Genomic DNA, 22,279 nt, shown 5'->3' with positions numbered 1-22,279 from the left:
GGTCTCTAATTGGCCCTGTTCTTTTCCTGGTTACCATCTTGCCCTTAATATACTTACAAAACACCTTGGGATTTTCTTTTGTTTTGCCTGCCAGTGTATTTTCATGTCCCCTCTTTGCTCTCCTGATTTATTTTTTAAGTATCCCCCTGCACTTTCTATACTCTTTAGGCATTCACTATTTTCAGCCCCCTGTATTTGCCATAAGCCTTCCTTTTTTGCCCTATCCACTCCTGTAAGTACCTTGACATCCATGGCTCTCTGTATTTTTTGGTCCCACCTTTTACAAAAACATGATGGCCTTTGTATTCTCTCTATTTCCTTTTTGAATGACTCTTACTGTTCTGATGTGGATTTTCCTACAAGTATGTGCTCCCAGTTCACTTTGGCTAGATGCTGTCTTATCCTATTAAATCAGCCTTCCCCTTTCAGAGTCTTTATTTCTGGTCCACCTTCGTCCTTTTCCATAACTACCTTAAATTTTACTGAGTTATGGTCATTATCACCAAAATGCTCCCCCGCTGATACTTCTACCACCTGCCTGGCTTAGTTTCCTAAAACTAGGTCAAGTAGCTCTTGTAGGACCTTCTATGTGCTGGTTCAAAGGCTCTCCTGGATGCATTTGAAGAATTAGAAACCCTACGGTGCAGAAAGAGGCCATTTGGCCCATCGAGTCTGCACTGACCACAATCCCACCCAGGCCCTACCCCCTTATCCCTACACATTTACCCGCGAATCCCTCTAACCTACGCATCTCAGGACACTAAGGGGCAATTTTAGCATGGCCAATCAACCTAACCCACACATCTTTGGACTGTGGGAGGAAACCGGAGCACCCGGAGGTAACCCACGCAGACACTGGGAGAACGTGTAAACTCCACACAGACAGTGACCCAAGCCGGGAATCGAACCCGAGTCCCTGGCGCTGTGAAGCCACAGTGCTACCCACTCTGCTACCGTGCCGCCCCCTCTACGTCTTTCACACACTTCCTATTCCAATTGGGGAAGTTGAAATCCCCCACTATTATTACTTTTTTTTTACACTTCTGAGATTTGCTCTTCTATCTCTCCCTGACTGTTTGATGGCCTATAGTATACTCCCTACACTGTGATTACCCATTTTTAAAGTTCTAACCATATGGCCTTGAATTAAGGAGCCTACTAAGATATCATCCCTCCTCACTGCAGTAATTGATTTCTTGACCAATATTGCGATGTCAACTCCTCTTTCATATATTCTGCAGCTGTTCCCTGACATCCTTGACCCTGGCACCAGGGAGGCAACACACCACCCTGGAGTCACGTCTTCGGCTGGAGAAACACCTGTGTGCACCCTTATATTGAGTCTCCTGTCACTAATGCTCTTCCACTCCTACTCCTCACCCGTTGTGCAGCTCAGCCACCCACAGTGCCATGAATTTGGCTGTGACTGCGCTCCCCAGGGGAACCTTCATTCCAACACAGAAAAGCAATTCTTGAGTGAGATGCACTCTGAAGCCTGCCCCCCACTTCTTCCGACTGGTGGTCACCTATTCCCCTCTCTGACTGCACTTCATTAAGCTGTGAGGTGACCATGTCTACAGACAAGCTGTCTACAAGCCTCTCAGCCTCTTGGATGCATTGGATCCTCCAGCCGATGCTCAATCTCTGAAACCTGGCTCTCAAGCTGGTCAAACCAGTGGCACTTCCTGCAAATGTGGTCATCCAGGCTGCAAGGCATGTCAAGGAATTTTCACATGCTGCAGGCCATGCAAAACACTGGACTGAACTCCCAGTTATCCTTTTAAATTGAGGACTTCTATTAAATTTATTCCAACTGGAAGAATTACTTCGTTTAAAACAATAGAACTCTTACTTTTCCTTAACATAGCTTTAAATTGGAGCAAACAAGTTACTCACTGTGTCTCAATCAGCTCTCTCCCTTGTAGCCTCTACTCCAGCTCCAGGTGCTGCTGACTGTCTGTTCCAGTGTTCTTCTCTTGCACTGTCCTCTAAGATTGGTCCCTTGCAGGTAAAATAGGTGGGGAAAGAATGGGATGTGGCAGTTAGGATAGCTGTGGCAAGTTCCTCACATGGCAGTAGGATACTCATTTGAGCCACATGGGTTCCGATTTTAACTCTGCGAGAGTTCTCCAATCTCTTCTTAACTGTAGTTTCTCATCCTTGGGACCATTCTTATAAACCTCTTCTGCAGCCTCTCCAATGCATTCAGAACTCCACACTATACTTCAGCTGAGGTCTAAGTAATGTCTTGTATAATTTCCTTGCTCTTGTACTCTGTGCCCTATTATTAAGTAAGAAGTCTCACAACACCAGGTTAAAGCCCAACAGGTTTATTTGGTAGCAAAAGCCACTAGCTTTCGGAGCGCTGCTCCTTCATCAGGTGAGTGGGATTTCAGTTCACAAACAGGGCATATAAAGACACAAACTCAATTTACAAAATAATGGTTGGAATGCGAGTCTTTACAGGTAATCAAGTCTCAAAGGTACAGGCAATGTGAGTGGAGAGAGGGTTAAGCACAGGTTAAAGAGATGTGTATTGTCTCCAGCCAGGACAGTTAGTGAGATTTTGCAAGCCCAGGCAAGTCGTGGCGGTTACAGATAGTGTGATATGAACCCAAGATCCTGGTTGAGGCCGTCCTCATGTGTGCGGAACTTGGCTATCAGTTTTTGCTCAGCGATTCTATGTTGTCATGTGTCATGGGTATAGATAGAGTGAATGCAAGCAGGCTTTTTCCGCTGAGGCTAGGGGAGAAAAAAACCAGAGGGCATGGGTTAAGGGTGAAAGGAGAAAAGTTTAAAGGGAATATTACGGGGGGCTTCTTCACGCAGAGAGTGGTGGGAGTGTGGAATGAGCTGCCGGATAAAGTGGTAAATGCGGGGTCACTTTTAACATTTAAGAAAAACTTGGACGGGTTCATGGATGAGAGGGGTGTGGAGGGATATGGTCCAAGTGCAGGTCAGTGGGACTAGGCATAAAATGGTTCGGCACAGACAAGAAGGGCCAAAAGGCCTGTTTCTGAGCTGTAATTTTCTATGGTTCTATGAAGGCCGCCTTGGAGAACGCTTACCTGAAGATCAGAGGCTGAGTGCCCGTGACTGCTGAAGTGTTCTCCAACAGGAAGAGAACACTCTTGCCTGGTGGTTGTCCAGCCTTGTTCATTCATCTGTTGTCGTAGCGTCTGCATGGTCTCCCCAATGTACCATGCCTCGGGACATCCTTTCCTGCAGTGTATCATGTAGACAACGTTGGTCGAGTTGCAAGTGTATGTACCATGTACCTGGTGGATGGTGTTCTCACGTGAGATGATGGCATCCGTGTCGATGATCCGGCATGTCTTGCAGAGGTTGCTGTGGCAGGGTTGTGTGGTGTCGTGGTCACTGTTCTCCCAAAGGCTGCTGACAGTGGTCTGTTTGAGGTTGTGCATTGTTTGAAGGCAAGAAGTGGGGGTGTGGGGATGGCCTTGGCGAGATGTTCATCTTCATCAATGACATGTTGAAGGCTCCGGAGAAGACGTCGTAGCTTCTCCGCTCCGAGGAAGTACTGGACGACGAAGGGTACTCTGTCTGCCGTGTTTGTCTTCTGAGGAGGATGGTGCAGTTTTTCGCTGTGGCGCGTTGGAACTGTCGATTGATGAGTCAAGCGTCATACCCTGTTCTTATGAGGGCATCTTTCAGCGTCTGGAGGTGTCTGTTGCGATCCTCCTCATCTGAGCAGATCCTGTGTATACGGAGGGTTTGTCCGCAGGGGATGGATTCTTTAACGTGTTTAGGGTGGAAGCTGGATAAGTGGAGCATTGTGAGGTTATCCGTGGGCTTGCGGTACAGTGAAGTGCTAAGGTGACCGTCCTTGATGGAGATGCGTGTGTCCAAGAATGCAACCGATTCCGGAGAGTAGTCCATGGTGAGTCTGATGGTGAGATGGAACTTGTTGATGTCATCATATCGTTGTTTCAATGATTGTTCACCATGAGTCCAAAGGAAGAAAATGTCATCGATGTATCTAGTGGATAGCATCGGTTGAAGATCCTGTGCGGTGAAGAGGTCTTGTTCGAACCTGTGCATGAAGATGTTGGCATATTGAGGTGCAAATTTGGTCCCCATGGCTTATGCCTACTCTATAATCATAGAATCCCTATGGTGCAGAAGGAGGACTCTCCGATAGAACATCCCACCCAAGCCAACCCCCTGTCCTATCCCCATAACTCCACGTATTACCCCGCTTATCACCCCTAACCTGCACACCTTGACACTAAGGGGCAATTTAGCATGGCTAGTTCACCTACCCTGCACTTCTTTGGACTGTCGGAGGAAACCGGAGCATCAGGAGTAAACCCACGCATACACAGCGAGAATGTGCAAATTCCACACGGTCACCTAAGGCTGGAATCAAACCTGGGTCCCTGGTGTTGTGAGGCAGCGGTGCTAACCACACTGTGCCACCATGCTGCCCTGATGTTTGCACCTCTCTGTAATTTCCCTGCAGATCTGATCCACTACATCCTTCTCACTAGTTGATGGCCTATAGACTACACTGAGCAATGTAATTGCACTCTTTTTGTTCCTTAGCTCCAACCAAATTGATTCTGTCCTTGAATCCTCTGGGCCATCCCCCCAGAGCACTCCCGGTGTCCCAGGAATTTAAAGCTCTCCCGCCTGCATTATTTTTCCAGCCACGAGTTCCAGCCTTATCCTCCTATTTCTGTATTTTATGCATGTGACACTGGGAATAATCAGAGATTACTGCATTTGAGGCCTTGTTTGCTATTATTCTACTTCGCTTCCAAAATTCTGACTGCAGGACTGCATCTCCCTTCTGAGTCATTGGTAGTAATTTGGACCATGAGCTCTTGCTGTTTACATTCTACCAGAATAATGTCCTTGCAGCTGCTATGCGACATTCTTGACCCTGGCACCAGGAAGGCAACCTACCATTCTACAGCCATAGAAAAGTCACCTTAATGTTCCTTGGTTTGTTCTGACATCATTATGCAAATGAATTTTGAAATAAATCGGCAACTTGCATGCACCCCTCCAAGATCAACTATGCAAATTTTCTTTTACACAGAGTTTATTTTCATGTAGAACAATTGCAACAATTATTGTTGTCATTTTTATTTAATTACAGTGATCGTATAGTGATTTTGTTATTGGACTAATAATCCAGAAGTGTGGAGTAATAATAGAGCGTGAGAAATCAAAACACACTATGGCTCATTGAGAATTTGATTCAGTTTAAAAGATATGTGGTCCCTTTAACACTGGTTAAAACTGGTTGACTCTGACGCTGAAGTGTCCCAGCAAACTACTCAGTTGTATGAAACAATTGCATTGGAGTGGTTCAAGCAGACAACCCACGTACCATCACCTCCCGAATGCAGCAAGACATGGGCAATAAATATCAGCCTTGGCTCTGCATTTCGAGAATAAATAATTTTACTCAGGTTATTTATTGCTTTGCTGGGAAGTTCTTGGAGATGTTAACCTCAAGGAGCAGAATATTCCGTAAACTCAATGTGCCTATTCCAGTAGCCAAAGCGGAAAAAGAAAACTGTTGTAGGAACTAAGATTAAGATTAAAATATGAGCAGTAACTAACGTAACTGGTAATCAAGTTGGCAAGTAAATAAAAATGTTTTACGGGGTACATAAATTGTAATGGCTCTGTTTAATTAAGCAGTTTGCAATTGGTCAACTTAAAATATTGGATGTTTGTCAAATAATTACAAAGATGTTGTGAAGAATTTTAGTTTTAAATGCTCAGTTAAATCCTATAAAAATATTTGGGTTGATTTGATTTAAAAGCTTATGAAATCCCTTGAAAAAATGCATCAATGTGATGAAAATTTGAAGTCATGCCTTCCAATGACAATCCAAAACATAATTATTTTAACTAGCTGTATTGCCTTGATGTCAGCTTGATGGTAAAGACTAATTTTTATTTAAAGTAATTTGGGTTTGAACTGATGGAAAGCATTTGTCTTCTGTCCAAGGGGTCAAAATATAGCACAGCTATCAGGATGGTAATTTGATATCATCTGGGACTTGAGCCCCATGAGTGTCAGAGATGAAGGGTTACATTCAACTAGGATCAGTGTGACTTTAATTGAGTACAACACCCCAAAGTAAGTGATGTTTCAGAAGAAAATTGGCAGATTGGAGGAATTTCTTTGTGCTGTGGAACTGGAACTGGTGGGCACTGGATTGAGGCTGACCAAGGTTCCTTTATAAAACTTGGAGATGAAGGTAAAATTTCAACTTGACCCCCTAGGTGGAGTGGATCATCTGCCCATGGCAGAACCCTGCCTCATTTTTATTGCATTTTGTTTTATCATGTCAGTAAGCAGTCAAGGTGAAGATTTTCCTTTCTATCCTTTTAAGAAATAATCACAATTGATACTTCACATTTCAAAGTGCGGATTCGCTCAAATAAATACAAAGATACTCATTTGATATGTGGAATATGATTCTAATGTGCTGTTTCACGCAACTTATAAATAAAAACAATTTGGATAGTCGGAGTGCAATATTTAGCCCAGAGTTTGTTGATGTGCAATGAAATGTTTCTCAAACTCTTATGTTCAGCACTTTCAAGCCAATCTCTGCTATCAGCCAAAATAAGTCTCAGCATAAGGTGCAAATCATCAACCATGGCTCTGTAATAGCACTCTTACTTCTCTGTCAGAAGGTTGTAGGTTCAGATCGCACTTCAGAGTCCTAAGCATATTTTCTAGGCTGGCACTTTTGGAGATCTGAGATGTTAAGCTGAAGTCTCATCTACCCTCTCAGGTGAACGTTAAGAGCCAGGGTGGTGTTCTTCTCCTTGACACCCACTGGACTCAAAGTCTCAGATGGAATCAAATTACCATTCTGATAGTGTGCTGCATTTTTTTTAACCCTTCATATAAACATTTTCATCACTTGGTGTTCTGGGTGGACCAACATTTATCCTTCAACACAAGTCACTTGTCTACCAGAATTTTACCACTTTGCCTGCCCAAGGTTTGTAAGATCCCACCCGAGACCAACGGAGAATGCCATTCTGCGAGCCTTGGGGTGGGGGTGCTGGTAAAATTCCGGAAGTCTAGTCAGTTAACGCATTGCAGTTTGTAGGACTTTACTGTTTTCAAATTGGCTGCTATGTTTCTCACATTGCAACAGTGGCTGTACTCCAAATATCTGTAACATACATTCAGACAAAAGATGCTATATAATACAAGTCTGGGACTGAATTTTGGTTCTCAGGTTGGGACTCCAACATTGGGCACATATAGGTGTCTCAAGCCCTCATTGGGTCAGCCCATTAATTGGCCAGCCACCATGAAATTATGTTCCGGGAGCGACCGCAGCTGGAAGTGTGTTTTGTGCCCGCTCCAGGGCCACCAAGTACACAGTCCGACAGATGAAAAATTCAGGTCTATATACGAAAGTGATGCCTCAGTCTGGTATTCTTGATGAAGAGGGATCCTCGCAGGGAGAACTAGTTGGGAAATCAGAGGCCCAAACCCTGGTTTTCTGTCCATTTAAATTGATAAGCAGAGATGTAGAAGATGCCAGGTCCATAATTTTCTGAGGAGCACACCCGATGCAGAATGGCTGCTGCAGAAGGACTATTAACAGGCGAGGAAAGTACAAAATTGTTGTTCAATTGCATCCGGAATAGTGTATGTAGTTTTGGACTCCTCACTACAGGAGAGATATAATAACCCTGGAGAATGTGTAACGTAGCTTAGTAAGAAGTCTAACAACACCAGGTTAAAGTCCAGCAGGTTTATTTGGTAGCAAAAGCCACGAGCTTTGGCAGCTCGTGGCTTTCGCTACCAAATAAACCTGTTGGACTTTAACCTGGTGTTGTTAGACTTCTTACTGTGTTTACCCCAGTCCAACGCCGGCATCTCCACATCATAACGTAGCTTAACCAGGCTAATTTCAGGTTTGAGGTGCCTGAGCTAAAAGCTCTGGAGCAACTAGGAATGCATTATTTTAGCAGACCAACAGGGGTTTGTTTAAGGTGTTGAGTGATAAAAAGAATAGACAAGATAAACATGGATTATTTCCAATGGTAGAAAAGTCAAAGACCCAAGAGGTCATGATCTCAAGATAAACTTTAGATATAAGAAGAGGGGGATTAGGTGAACTTATACGTACAGAGTTAACAGAATGTGGAATGCTTTTCCATGAGTGGAATGAATGTTAAAGCAGTTATAGTTTTCAAATGGGTACGGAATGATATATGAGGATAAAGGATTTGGCTGTTTAGAGAAATTGGACTGTGTAAAATTACTTCACCAGTCAATATAGCTTCTTTGCCTCCTTTGTGATATTCAACATAAAAAACCTGCAGAAAATTACACACAAATCTCTTTCAACTGAACTTCTGTATGTGATCAGAAGGCCCCAAAATGCCATTTGTGTTGAATTTTACTCTTTTATAATTCTTTACACAACTGTAATTGTGTCAACATTTGCAGGAAGCGGACAATGCATCAGAATTTGAATGTGATTTCAATGCATTTACAAACATGAAAAAGTGAGGGGGTGGTAAAAGAGTATCAATTTACTTCAGCAGTTCTTGGTAAGAGATCAAAGTTCAAAAGCTACCCCAGCTTCCGTGAAGCTCTTTCCTCTTCCCTATGGTGATATGAGCTGCTTGACATTTTTGCAAATTTGTAATAGTGAAGATTGCGATTGTATTTTTATTACAAGTATTCTTTTATTATCCCTTTGCTGATAGGATGACTGTTCCAGGAAGCTCTATTGAAATAGACAGGATTGCAGGACAGGAGAGGACTCTGTTGCACTTTGCACAGAGGGACATAATGTTTGGATAACCGACTATTTAAATATATTTGCATGTGTTTCTTTATTTAATATATCAAAGACATTTTCCTTAAGTACCACATAAATCTAAAATCCAGAATTTCAAATGGCATTCAGTGAAACTACTGAGCATGCCGCATCTCGTTTTAAGGAGGAATATTTACCATGTTCCTAAAGCCCCTGTGTTTAACATTGATAAAGATTAAATTACATAGAGAACAGCATGGACCTGCAGTAGCATTGAGATACTTTACACTTAAAAGAAAAGTAAGTGTTGCTTTAATGTTTTATAACACCAGAGACATCTGCCATCAGTCGAAATTTCAAATAATTTGCTTTTAAGATGCAGAGCTTCCTTTTGGCATTCATCCTCAAGTTGTTTTTAAAATTTATCCTTTCTCTGCAAGGGTTATTTCTACATTTCAGTGGCATTTTTTAATGAAATCAAAGATTCAAGTCTGAAATTCAACTGCTGCATACTTAATGTCCATACAAAAGCAATTATCAATAAATTAAATGTTTTTTGTGATCAGCATGGACCAGTAAATATAAGGTTTTCTAACTATTTTTGGACTCAACAGTTAACTTTTAGAAAGAGGTTTGAAACTCGCTTTTATGACTTGGCAGTGGTGCCATGGTGAGAACCTGGGATGCTGAGATGTTAGAATTAGTGCTTGGCTCATAACTCTGAGAGGATTTATTCACAGATGGCTAGGTTTTGTTCCATTTGAATATGAATTTGGATGGATGGGGAGTTTCATTGATAGTTCATTATGGAATCTAAATAAGGATTCCATAATGAACTATCTGACAGAAGTTAACCTTGAAATATACAAGGAAGAGAAATATCAGAGAAGCTAAAAATGGTTAATTTCCATTTAGATTGATTCTGTGAGTACCTGAAAATGTAAATTGTGTTAACTATAGCAAACAAGTTTCCTTTCAAATGAAAATAAATTATCAGAAGCAATTCAACAAAGTTAGAAAAGTAAATATGCATGATTCCCTCAGGTAATGAATGATGGTAGTAATATGGTACTGCATGTTTAGATCCACCAAAAAAAATGTCTGTCCTACAGGGCTAATTTCAAGAAATTGTAGAGTTGATGGACACCCTCACCTTTCAGGAGCATATACCTAAAATTTGTGTGTGTGTTCTTCACAGTTTGAAATTTATATGTATAAACTCTGACAAAGCAGAGACAGATATTGCAGAGCATAATGGAAGAACCAAGTTTGATATACCATAGCATAAAGTCCTTTTTAGGCTTGCATTTTGTCATTTTATGGGTATTGCTGTATTCTTCAAATAGAATTTACTTTCTTTGACATGACTGCGGTCCTCCGATTAGATCTCGAGTATCTTTGATTTTAATTGGTCCATCATTTGATGGTTGAAATCTCGAATACCCTTTTTACACTTTCAGGAAATGCCTTAAAACCTGCTGCTTTGACGAAATATCTTCTGCTGTGGTTTGTTGCCATACCTTACTTTATAATGCTCCAATGAAATTCTTTTGTTACCTCAAAGGCGTTATAAATGAAACTTGCTGCAGTTGTTATGACAGAAGCAGAACACTGTGGGTGGAATTCTCCCATCTGGGACTAAGGTCTGTGACAGGAACAGGAAGTCAGGGTGTCGCTGGCTGGCCAGTATTTATTGCCATTGAGAAGGTGGTGATGAGCTGCATCCTTGCATTGCTGCAGTCCCAATGCTGTGGGTTAACCCACAATGCCATTAGGGAGGGAATTCTAGAATCTTGACCCAGCGATTGCGAAGGAACGACAATGTATTTCCAAGTCAGGACGGTGAATGGCTTGGAGGGCAACTTGCAGGTGGTGGTTTTCCCATGTATCTGCTGCCCTTGTCCTTCTAGATGGGAGTGGTCTTGGGTTTGGAAGGTGCTGTCTAAGAATCTTTGGTGAATTTCTGCAGTGCATCTTGCAGTACATACTGCTGCTGCTGAGCGTCAGTGGTGGAGGGAGTGGATGTTTGTGGATGTGGTGCCAATTAAGCGGGCTGCTTTGTCCTGGATGGTGTCAAGCTCCTTGAGTGTTGTTGGAGCTGCACCCATCCAGGCAAGTGAGGAGTATTCCATCACACTGCTGACTTGTGCCCTCTGAATAGTAGATAGGCTTTGGGGAGTCAGGAGGTGAGTTACTCGCCGCAGTATTCCTAGTCTCTGACCTGTTCTTGTAGCCACTGTGTTTATGTGACAAGTCCAGTTGAGTTTCTGGTCAATGGTAACCCCAAGGATGTTGACAGTGCAGGATTCAGTGATTGTAACACCATTAAATGTCCAGGGTCAGTGGTTAGAGTGTCTCTGATTAGTGATGGTCACTTCCTGGCATTTGTGTGGCGCGAATGTTACTTGCCACTTGTCAGCCCAAGCCTGGATATTGTCCAGATCTTGTTGCATTTGAACATGGACTGCTTCAGTATCTGAGGAGTTGCGAATGGTGCTGAACATTATGTAATCATTGGCGAACATCCCCACTTCTGACCTTATGACGGAGGGAAGGTCATTGATGGAACAGCTGAAGATGGTTGAGCCTAGGACACAACCCTGAGGGACTCTTGGAGCAGAGATGACTGACCAACCACAACTACAACCATCTTCCTATGTACCAGGTATGACTCCAACCAGCGTAGAGTTTGCCCCCTGATACCTATTGATTCCAGTTTTGCTCGGGCTCCTTGATGCCACACTCTGTTGAATGAGGCCTTGATGTCAAGGGCTATCACTCTCCCCTCACTTCTGGAATTCAGTCTTTCATCCATGTTTGAACCAAGGCTGTAATGAGTTCATGAGCTGAGTGACCCTGGCGAAACCCAGACTGGGCTTCACTGAGCAGGTTATTGCTGAGCTTGACAGCACTGTTGATTACCCCCTCCATCACTTTACTGATGATCAAAAGTAGACTGAGTGGTAATTGGCCGGGTTGGATTTGTCCTGTTTTTTGTGTGCAGGATATATCTGGGCAATTTTCCACGTTGTTGGGTAAACACCAATGTTGTAACTGTACTGGAAGAGCTTGGCTAGGGGAGTGGCAAGTTCTGGAGCACAAGTCTTCAGTACTATTGCCGGAATATTATCAGGGCCCATTGCCTTTGCAGAATACAGTGCCTCCAACCATTTCTTGATCTCACTTGGAATTGGCTGGATACTGACATCTGAGATGCTGGAGACTACTGGAGGAGGCTGAGATGGATCATCCACTCAACAATCTTCAGCCAGAAGTGTTGCAAATGCTTCAGCCTTATCTTGTGCACTGATGTGCTGGGCTGCTCCTTGATTGAGGATGGGAATATATGTGGAGCCTCCTCCTCCAGTGAGTTGTTTAATTGTCCACCACCATTCACGACTGGATGTGACAGGACTGCAGAGCTTAGATCTGATCCATTGATTGTGGGATCGCTTAGCTCTGTCTATCATTTGCTGTTTGGCAAATGTCCTCCTGTTTGGTGGCTTCACCAGGTTGACACCTCAATTTTAGGTATGCCTGGTGCTGCACCTGGCATGCCCTCCTGCACTCTCCATTGAACCAGGGTTGATCCCCTGGCTTGATGATGATGGTTGAGTGGGGGATATGCCGGGCCATGAGGCTGCGGATTGTGCTGGAGTACAGTTCCACTGCTATTGATGGCCCAAGCACCTCATGGATGCTCAGTCTTGAGTTGCTAGATTTGTTCAAAGTCTGTCCCATTTAGCACAGTGATTGTGCTACACAACACGATGAAGGTTATTCTCAATGTGAAGGTGGGACTTGATCGCCACAAGGACTGTGCGGTGGTCATTCTTACCAATCCTGTCATGGACAGATGAATTTACAGCCAGCAGATTGGTAAGGATGAGGTCAAGCATGTTTTTCCCTCTTGTTGTTTCCTTCACCACCTGTTGCAAACCCAGTCTAGCAGTTGTATCCTTCAGGACCCGACCAGATTGATCAGTAGTGCTGCTGCCGAGCTACTCTTGGTGGTGGACATTGAAATTGCCCAGAGTACATTTTGCGCCCTTGCCACCCTCAGTGCTTCCTCCAAGTGTTGTTCAACATGGAGGAGTACTGATTCATCAGTCAAAGGAGGACAGTATGTGGTAACCAGTAAGAGGTTTCCTTGCCCATGTGTGACCTGAAGTTATGAGACTTTATGGGGTCCGAAGTTGATGTTAAGGACTCCCAGGGCAACTCCTGCCTGACTGTATGCAACTGTGCCATCTCTTCTGGGTCTGTTATGCAGGTGGGACAGGATGTATCCAGGAATGGTAATGGTGGTGTCTGGTGTGTTATCTGTAAGGTATGATTCTGTGAGAATGACAATGTCAGGCTGTTGCTTGACTAGTCTGTGAGACAGTTCTCCCAATTTTGGCACTAGCCTTCAGATGTTAGTAAGGAGGACTTTGCAGCGTCCACAGGGCTGCATGTTTTGCTGTTGTCTTTTCCGCTGCCTAGGTCAATGCCAGGTACACTGGTTTCATTTTTTTTGATGAGATTTTATAGCGATTGATACAACTGAGTGGCTCACTAGGCCATTTCAGAGGGCAGTTGAGAGTCAACCACATTGCTGTGGCTCTGGAGTCACATATAGACCAGACCAGGTAAGGATGGCAGATTTCCTTAAAGGACAGCTTAGTCCCAACTTTTGAATGCCACATTGGTCCAGATGTGTTCTGGACCTACATTATTTCCTGTTGGCATCATGGAGAATTGGACATGGGAAGAAAGTTCCGGTCATGCCTTCATCTGCATCTCTTTAGAAGGATGCAAATTGGTTTTATTCCCGCCTCTAGTGGAATTCCCAATCAACCATTGGAGGCAGCATCGGATGATCACAGTGTAATTTCACGCTTGCGTAAATCCGATTTTTGGGTCTCCCTCTGAATTCTCCCACCGCTCCACTACTGATCCTGCTGGTGGAGGCTTTGGATAATTGCACCCTATGATGGAGGCAATCTGAAATATAAACATTAAATGCTGAAAATACACAGCATGTCACACACAATATTTGTGGAGAAAAAACAGGCTGGATTTAATGGTGGTTGTAGGGATCTTTTCCCTGTGGCTGAAAGCAGGGAGTGATAGAAAGCAAGACACGGGAAAGTATACCCCGGCACTGTCCCTATGAAGGATGACCTCCTGCCCCGAAGAGCTGCACCACCACTAGTGGTGGCTTTTGTTGGGGCTGCCTCTGAAAGAGAAAGGCATGTTGATGGCCATGCATCCTCAGAGCCAGACAAATGGGTTCTGGAGTGCTAGGACCGTTAAGGTAGGATTGGTGAGGGCAGATGGCAGCATTGCTGTTGGAATGGCCATTGCCACTAGTGGGCCTCTGAGTGCACAAAATGGAGAACACCTCTGAAGGCTACTGGGATTTCCCAGTGCACGGTCGTGGGAAGAAAACCGGCACACCAACCACTACCTTCTGCACCATCTTGCCTCTCCCCAAAGTTGCTGGTAAATTCATGTCCAGTGCTTCAGGTTGATGAAATGACCTGAAGCTCCACAGATGCTGCCTGACCTGTTGAGTTTTTCCAGCATTTTATATTTTGATTTTCCTTGGGGCCTGAATGCATTAGAGGAAGAGGCTGCAAATGGAACAAGATACCTGGAGTGGAATAAAAATCAGCCAGGACCCAAAAATCCAGGGGTGGGATTTTCCAACCCCATTGTGGCGGGAGCCACTGTGGGACATTCAGTGGCCCTGCCAAAAGTCCATTGACTTTCAGTGGCAAAACTTTTACTTTACTAAATTAAAGCAGAGTAACTTCACACTACTGATTATAAGCAAGGAGAGGGTTGTGGAATCACAATAATTATTAAAAGCCTCAATGATTGAAGATGCCTTTCAATTTGCTCATGCAATCCCTTGCTTTCTCCCCTCCATTCACAACTATGCCTTCAACCATTTAATTCCGAGCTAAGCTTCAGAATTGCCTCCTCAAAGCTGTCCTCCTTTGCCACTCCGCTTTAAGCCTACCTCTTTGGCCAAGCTATTAGTCATCCATCCTAATATATTACTCTTCGACTTGTAAGTTTATTCTTTTAAATCTGATGTTTCTTTGACGTACCTTATGCCATTTTCTTATTTAAAGGCACCTGTTTTAATTTTTGGCCCTAGTTTTCGGTAACTGTAGTAATACGTGAGTTGCCCTGCCATCGCAAATGTTACAAATTGATCCAGTGTATACATATCATTGCCTTAGTGGGACTGATAGTCTTATGACCGGCAATGATCAATGTTAATGGAATTGATCTTTCTCATGGGTCCTGAGAGGATTTGTGAGTCCAAAATGTAACTTGCATGCATGATTAAATCCGAAGCACAACTTAATCAAAGAATGATATAGGCAATAAAAATGTACTTTTTTGCCCTGTTTTCTACTAGATCATGAGGCACATCTTTAATATTTCAAACCCACTAACAGTTAGGCACTGTTGCCAGCACACAAACCATTCTGTGACTGAAAATGGCCAAGACAAATGTCCAGGCTGTAGTTTCTTAGCACGAGAGCTGTAAAAAGAAACAGAAATTTCTTGCCCATAAAATGTATGTGCTTGAATATATTTCAAAAATCTTTAGTGTCTTCAAGGAATCTATTTTGAAACTCTCTTTGCCCTTAAAAGGGCCCACTATTAATCAGTGTACTTGTTTGGTAGTAATGTGAGGAAAGGTGAATTTATGGATTGAATTAGAAAAAAATAGTAGATGATGGTAGGAATATACCGTGCTCAGTATTTTTAATCTCCAGTGTTCCTTTCAGAAGTAAACTTTTTTATTAATATACTTTATAGATCAGATTTATTTAGCCTATTAATTGTGGGGGGAGTCTTACAAAAAATGGCAGTGTTGAGAGAAATGCACCAGTTTTCTCTCCAGATCTTATGGTACCTTGACAAAAAAAACCATGGGGGCATGTTTCATGCAGGGGGTGGGGCGGTTTGGCCTCAACACACCAGCAAATCCGGCTACACAGAGATCGGGGTGCCACCTTTAAAGGGTGCCCTGAGGAACGAACACACACACACACCACGGAGGTGTTAGGGACTCCCCTCCCCATCGCCGGCATCCCTTGCTCTTCCGTCCGCTCCAGCCACCAGCATATATAACTGAATGCCCCCCTCCCCCAGGAAGCTCCCACAAGGCGACCGCCCCTTGGCACAGGTTTGCCTGGCAGTGCCAAACCTGTGCCAACGGGCAGTACTGGGGGCATTACAGGCCACTGTTTAGCCACGTCCCTCTCCCTCGGGGACTATGCTTACCTTTACGTCCTCCGGGGAGACCTTGAGGGCAGGTTCACGTCCAGGTGAACCTGTTGGAAACCGTCGCTGCGGCTTCAATATACAGTAGGGGGGTCAATATCTGATGAGGGAGTGGGTTAATGATATTAAAATGTCGCTGGCGAGGGACGGGGAAGATCGGATCCTCAGCCTCCACCGACATTTGCACAGATGGCGAATGCTGGCTCAAGATCGCCCCCATTGGGTATAAGTAACAATATCTTGAAATTGCCTGAAAAATGTGCAATTGTGGTTTTTATTGAAGAAGAAAAAGTAAATTGACACATTGCTGAGATTAAGCAGAAAGAAACAAGTTGCAAGATCCTTTTATCAAATTGTGCTAGACATTAAAGCAGTGCTTGGAATATTAGACCGATCATTCAACATAGCAATCCCATACCAGTTAAATAATGACCTTAATTGTTGGGTATCTATAGCAATAACCATGGCAACATAAAAAGGATAGCTTTTGAAGTTTAGTTAGAGGGAATTTAAACCTTGTGAAACCATTATGTTTTCCACCACTCAATTATGCATATTCGATAATCAGTTTATGGGTTCTGTGAAACATCCCATGTCTGTCTTCTCGTAGCTCACAGACCTTTGGCAACTAATGCTGACCTTTCCAAACAAATCAGTTGTTTTTTGATGTATTAGTAAGTATGTTATTAAGTTATTTAGCATCCTGCAATAACTCAGTAATCCCGAATGGAAAGGAACAGTATTTATTGTTGAACACAAAGTAAAGCCACTACTCCATGCATTAGTCCCAAACGGCATAGTAATTCACAGGATCATAGAATACTACAGTGCAGAAGAGGCCCTTTGGCCCATCGCGTCGGCACTGACCCATGAAAGGCTCTGACCTACGCACCTAATCCCACTTGCCAGCACTTGGCCTGTAGCCTTGAATGTTATGGTGTGCCAAGTACTCTTCCAGGTACTTTTTAATGGATGTGAGACATCCTGCCTACGCCACCCTCCCAGACAGTGCATTCCGGACCATCACCACCCTCTGGGTAAAAACATTTTTCCTCAAATCCCCCCCAAAACCTCCCACCCTTCACTTTCAACTTGTGTCCCCTCAAGTTCAGCAAACCGTTCCCGGTGTCTGCTTTATAAACAGCTTAGGTAACGGGTTCCCCCTACTATGATGATGAGGCTGTTTTTGTCGCTTGGCCCGTGACCTTGTTTCTGTTTGCACAGTCTGTTCGGGGGCATATACTGATTAGGCAAACGTCTTTTCCTCGTGGAAAGTTGAAGAGCCACTGCAGGGGGTTCACCCTTGGTGGTGATCTCTGACTGCGATTCCACTGCCTCCGTCTCCATTTCTGAGGCTGAATCCTCGTAGACTTCTCTTAGACGTTCTGTGGGTGGAATTTCCTGTCGGCAGGCCGGTGGGAGTGATCAACATTTTTTTAATAGTCTTATCCCCAATCTTTACCATGTAAGACACTAGTCCTATTTTTGAGAGTACAACTCCTGGGATCCACGGGGAGCCACCTCTGAAATTCCGTACATGGAGAGTGTCTGCCAGTTTGAAGGTCCTGTCAGGCTTGCATCCATCGTGGCCCCATTTTGGGGCTTTTTGTTGTCCTTCAATTTTGTTGCCCAGGTTTGGGAAAGTGAGACTAAGCCTAGTCTGAAGGCATTGGCTCATCAGGTCTGCCAGGGCTATTCTCATTGTCATGTGTGGTGTTGTCCTATAAGTGAAGAAGAAACGTACCAGCTTCATTTCTAGGGAGCCATCATTTGTTTTTTCATGTTGTTTTTGAATACCTGGGATGCTCGCTCAGCTGGATCATTTGACAACTGGTGATAGGGTGCCATACAGATGTACCTCACTCCATTTGTGTTCATGAAAGTCTGAAACTCCCTGCAGGTGAAATAGGCTCCCGTTGTCCATTACAAGGATGTCAGGTGTACCACGTGTGCAGAACGATTGCCAGAGTTTTCTATGGTGCTGTAAGAGGTTATCAAGACCATCCGGTGCACGCGATCCATTTTGAATGGACATCAATCAGGATTAAGAACATAGAGCCCATAAATGGCCCTGTGAATTCTGCGTATACTTGCACCCAGGATCCCCAGCCATTCCCAGGGGGTGCAACGAGGCTGCTGGTGGGACCTTCTAGTTTCCCTGGCAGGTGTTGCACCACTTAACCAGGTTTTCAATGTCCTTGTCTGTACCAAGCCACCAGATGTTGCTTTGTGCAAGCATTTTCATTTCAGAAATCCCTGGGTGACCATCATACAACTTGTAAAGTATTGGTCACTGGCCTAGATGTAGGACAACCACCTGGACTCCCCACAAGATGATACCATCCTCAGTGCTCAACTCTGGATATTAGGAAGTATAAGGTTTTATATCCTCTGCAGGTCATCCTTGTGGTCCACTACTTGGGACAACATAATGTTTTGCTAACGTGGGGCACTTTTGGATCCAAGCCTGAATTTGTTTGACGGATACTGGCAGAATGTCTATAAGGTTCAACATCATGATGACTTCATTCATTTTTGGAGGTGAGGGTAGGCTGGTGGGTAGTGGTACGAGGCTCAAAGCATCTGTGCTGGCGATGTTCTAAGGTGTACTCATAGGCGCCTAACAGCAGCGCCCAGCATGAGACCTGAGCTGATGCTGTTGGATGGGGGAGGGAGGGGGCACAGTGCTTTACTTTCTACGAAGAGGCCCAACAGAGGTTTGTGATCCATCACTATGGTGAAATGCCAACCATAGACGTATTGGTGGAATTTCTTCACCACCAATACAATGGCCAAACCTTCTTTCTCCATTAGGGCATACTTCCTTTTTGCATCCGCCAGGGTTGTTGAAGCATACGCGATTGAGCACTCTGTTCCATCGCTGCTGGAGAGAAACATGTTGGTTTTCTCACCAGAAACGACACACTGCCATTTTTTGGTAAGATTCCCCTCATCGAGTCAAACAGTACAGAAGAGACCCCTCGGCCCATCAAGTCTGCACAAACAAAACTACATTAAATCTACATCTAATCCCACTTTCCAGCACTTCGCCTATAGCCTTGAATGTTATAACATTACGAGTGGTTTTTAAGGTTGTGAGATTTCCCACCTCTACTACTCTTAAGGGGCAGTGGGTGGTGGGGGCGGCGGCGGGGGGGTGGGGTCCAGGCAGGGGTGGGGGGGGAAGGGTGCTTTGCTTTCTGCGAAGAGGCCCAACAGAGGTTTGTGATCCATCACTATGGTGAAATGCCAACTATAGACGTATTGGTGGAATTTCTTCACTAAGGCCAAACCTTCTTTCTCCATTTGGGCATACTTCCTTTTTGCTTCTCTTCATAGTTCAAATCCTCCATTCCAGGCCTCATCCTATGAATCTCCTCTGCACCCTCTCCAGTGCAATCACATACTTCCTGTAGTGAGGCGACCAGAACTATGCACAGTACTCCAGCTGTGACCTAACCAAAGTTTGTGTAGCTCTATCATAATCTCCCTGCTTTTATAATCTATGCCATAACTATTAAAGATAAGTGTCCCATAGGCCTTCCTCACTGTCCTATTAATCTGTCCTGCTGCCTTTAGGGATCTGTGGACAAGCACCCCATGATCCTTCTGTTCTTCTGAGCTTCCTAGTCTGCCATTCATTGAGTACTTCTTTGTATTGTTTCTTCTTCCAAAGTGCATCACTTGCACTTGTCAAGGTTAAATTCCATCTGCTCCAGATCTGCCCATCTGCCCAACCCGTCTATATCTTCCTGAAATCTAAGACCACCTTCCTTACCATTAACCACCCTGCCAATCTTTGTGTCATCTGCAAACTTACCATTCCTCCCATATTCTCATCCATATCGTTCATATATATATTAGGCATGGTGGTACAGTGGTTAGCACTGCTGCCTCAGTACCAGGGACCCAGGTTTGATTCCAGCCTTGGGTGACTATCTGTGTGGAGTTTGCATGTTCTCACCGTATCTGGGTGGATTTCCTCGAGGTACTCCTGTTTCCTCCCATAATCCAAAGATATGCAGATCAGGTGGATTGGCTATGCTAAATTGCCCCTTAGTATTCAAAGTTGTGTAGGTTAGGGGGATTAGCAGTGTAATGTTGGGTTATAGAGATGGGGTGGGCCCGGGTATGATGCTCTGTCGGAGAGTTGATGAAGGCTTGATGGGCCATATGCCCTTCTGCACTTTAGGGATTCTATGATTCTGTGAATAAGCCCTGATCCCTGTGGTATGCCACTGAACACTGGCCTCCAGTCACACAAGCAGCCTTCTACCTCCACCCTCTCCTACTACTAAGCCAGTTTGGATCCAACTTGCTACATTACCCTGAATTCCATGTGCTTTGAACTTCTTTATCAGTCAAAGGCTTTGTTGAAATCCATATAAACTACATCAACTGCACTACCCTTATCTACACATTCAATCACTTCCTCGAAAAATTCGATCAAAATTGTTAGGCATGAGGTCCCTCTGAGAAAGCCATGCCAACTATCCCTAATCAAACATTGGCTCTCCAAGTGGAAATTAATTGTCGTCTTCAGAATTTTCTCCAAAAGTTTCCCTACTACTGATGTGAAACTCTCTGGTCTGTAATTCCCTGATTTGTCTCTACCATTCTTCTTGAAAAGTGGAACCACATTAGCTGTCCTCCAATCCTCTGGCACCTCCCTTGTGGTCATAGAGGAATTTTTAAAAATGGGTCAGAGCCCCTGTAATTTCCTCCCTTGTTGCCTGGGATACAACCCATTCACACTTGGGGATTTGTCCACTTTTAAGCCTGCCAAAACCTCCATTATCTCCTCACTATGTCATATTGTTCAAGAACCTTACAGTTCTGCTCCCCGAATTCTGTATCTGCATCACCCTCCTCCTGAGTGAAGACAGATATGAAGCACTAGTTTAGCACCTTACCATGTCCTCCAGCTCCACACACACATTCCCCCCTTCCTCCCAAATGGGCCCTACTCTTTTCCTGGTTATTTCTGCTCTGCGAATCCACACACCATGCTTAATTGAACAGCAAGCCCACTCTCGTAACTTAATTGTCAACTCGGAGAAGATGACAGATGAGTGACTTTCTCTCACGTTGCAGGGTTCTGACCCCTGTGTAAAGCCTGGATCCTGATGCCTGCAGGAAAAATCCTGTCCATAGGAAATTGACTTTTTGATAGTCGCTATCAGATTTTAGAAGAGATTTTGGGCCATCTCAAATGTAGACGTAGCGAGGCCCACATTCCTCTGTGCAATGGAGGAAGGATGGAAACAGACCCGCATAAGCAAGATTCTATTCCCCCACTGCCACCACCACATGTTCCTGATCACTTGAGTTCTGTGAGTCATCCAGTCCTCAGACTGACTATGACCCTGGTGGTCGATGACTATGCATGATATGCTCTTTAAAAAAAAACAGCAAACAGAAGATCCACTGTCTGGATATCTGTGCCGTCTACATTCATTCTGCTTCAAATGCAGCCCCTTAATTATAAAAAATAATGCATTTTAATGCACTCATTATAAACTATCTGTTGCAAACTAGAAATCAGCTAAAAAGATAAAATACTCTGTTGCGAAGGTGTTTTGGTTGTCAGTTTGGGACAATGTAATAACATTTTCAAGATTTTTGAAATCTGTTTTGACCTTGAAACATTTATCAGGCCAGCTACATCTGCAGACATTTCAGTCAGCAGTGGTTGCAGTGGAGCCTTGCCAAGATTCAGCATAACTAACCCGTTTTGGAGAATCGCTGACAATTCTGTACATTGTCCCTCAGTTTAGTATTTGCTAAACCCGTATCCTCCAGTTAGACTGAAAGGTTAGTTGCAATGTGATGCAGTAATTGACAATCGGAAATCGACCATTTCCCATGGCACTTATGTCCTCCAGTAGATATTCACAAGATTGGTTTCTGGGATGAGAGTGTTGCCAAATGATGAGAGGCCAAGTAAATATACCGTTTTGAGTTTGGAAGAACGTAAGGTGATCTTATTGAAACATGCAAGATTCTGAAAGGATTGACAAGGTATACTCTGAGAAGTTGTTTCCCCTTACTGGGGAAACCTAGAACATAAGGGCACAGTCTCAGGATAAGGGGTCAATTATTTAGGACTGAGATGAGGAGAAATTCCTTCTGAGGGTTGTGAATCCTTGGGATTTTCTACCCCAGAAGGTTGATGCGTCATCATTGAGTACATGTACACACAC

General features: G+C 44.0%; 1 protein-coding gene across 1 annotated transcript in view; it reads left to right on the top strand.

Annotated features, from left to right (window-relative positions):
• Positions 1-22,279, top strand: part of sec24d (SEC24 homolog D, COPII coat complex component) — a 173,463-nt gene that overhangs the window by 63,448 nt on the left and 87,736 nt on the right. The window lies entirely within an intron of this gene.

The sequence above is a fragment of the Mustelus asterias genome, chromosome 1, assembly GCF_964213995.1.
Source record: "Mustelus asterias chromosome 1, sMusAst1.hap1.1, whole genome shotgun sequence".
Classification (NCBI taxonomy): Eukaryota; Metazoa; Chordata; class Chondrichthyes; order Carcharhiniformes; family Triakidae; genus Mustelus; species Mustelus asterias.
Note: the sequence above shows the minus strand (reverse complement) of the source record. Positions and strands in the feature narration are given on the sequence as shown.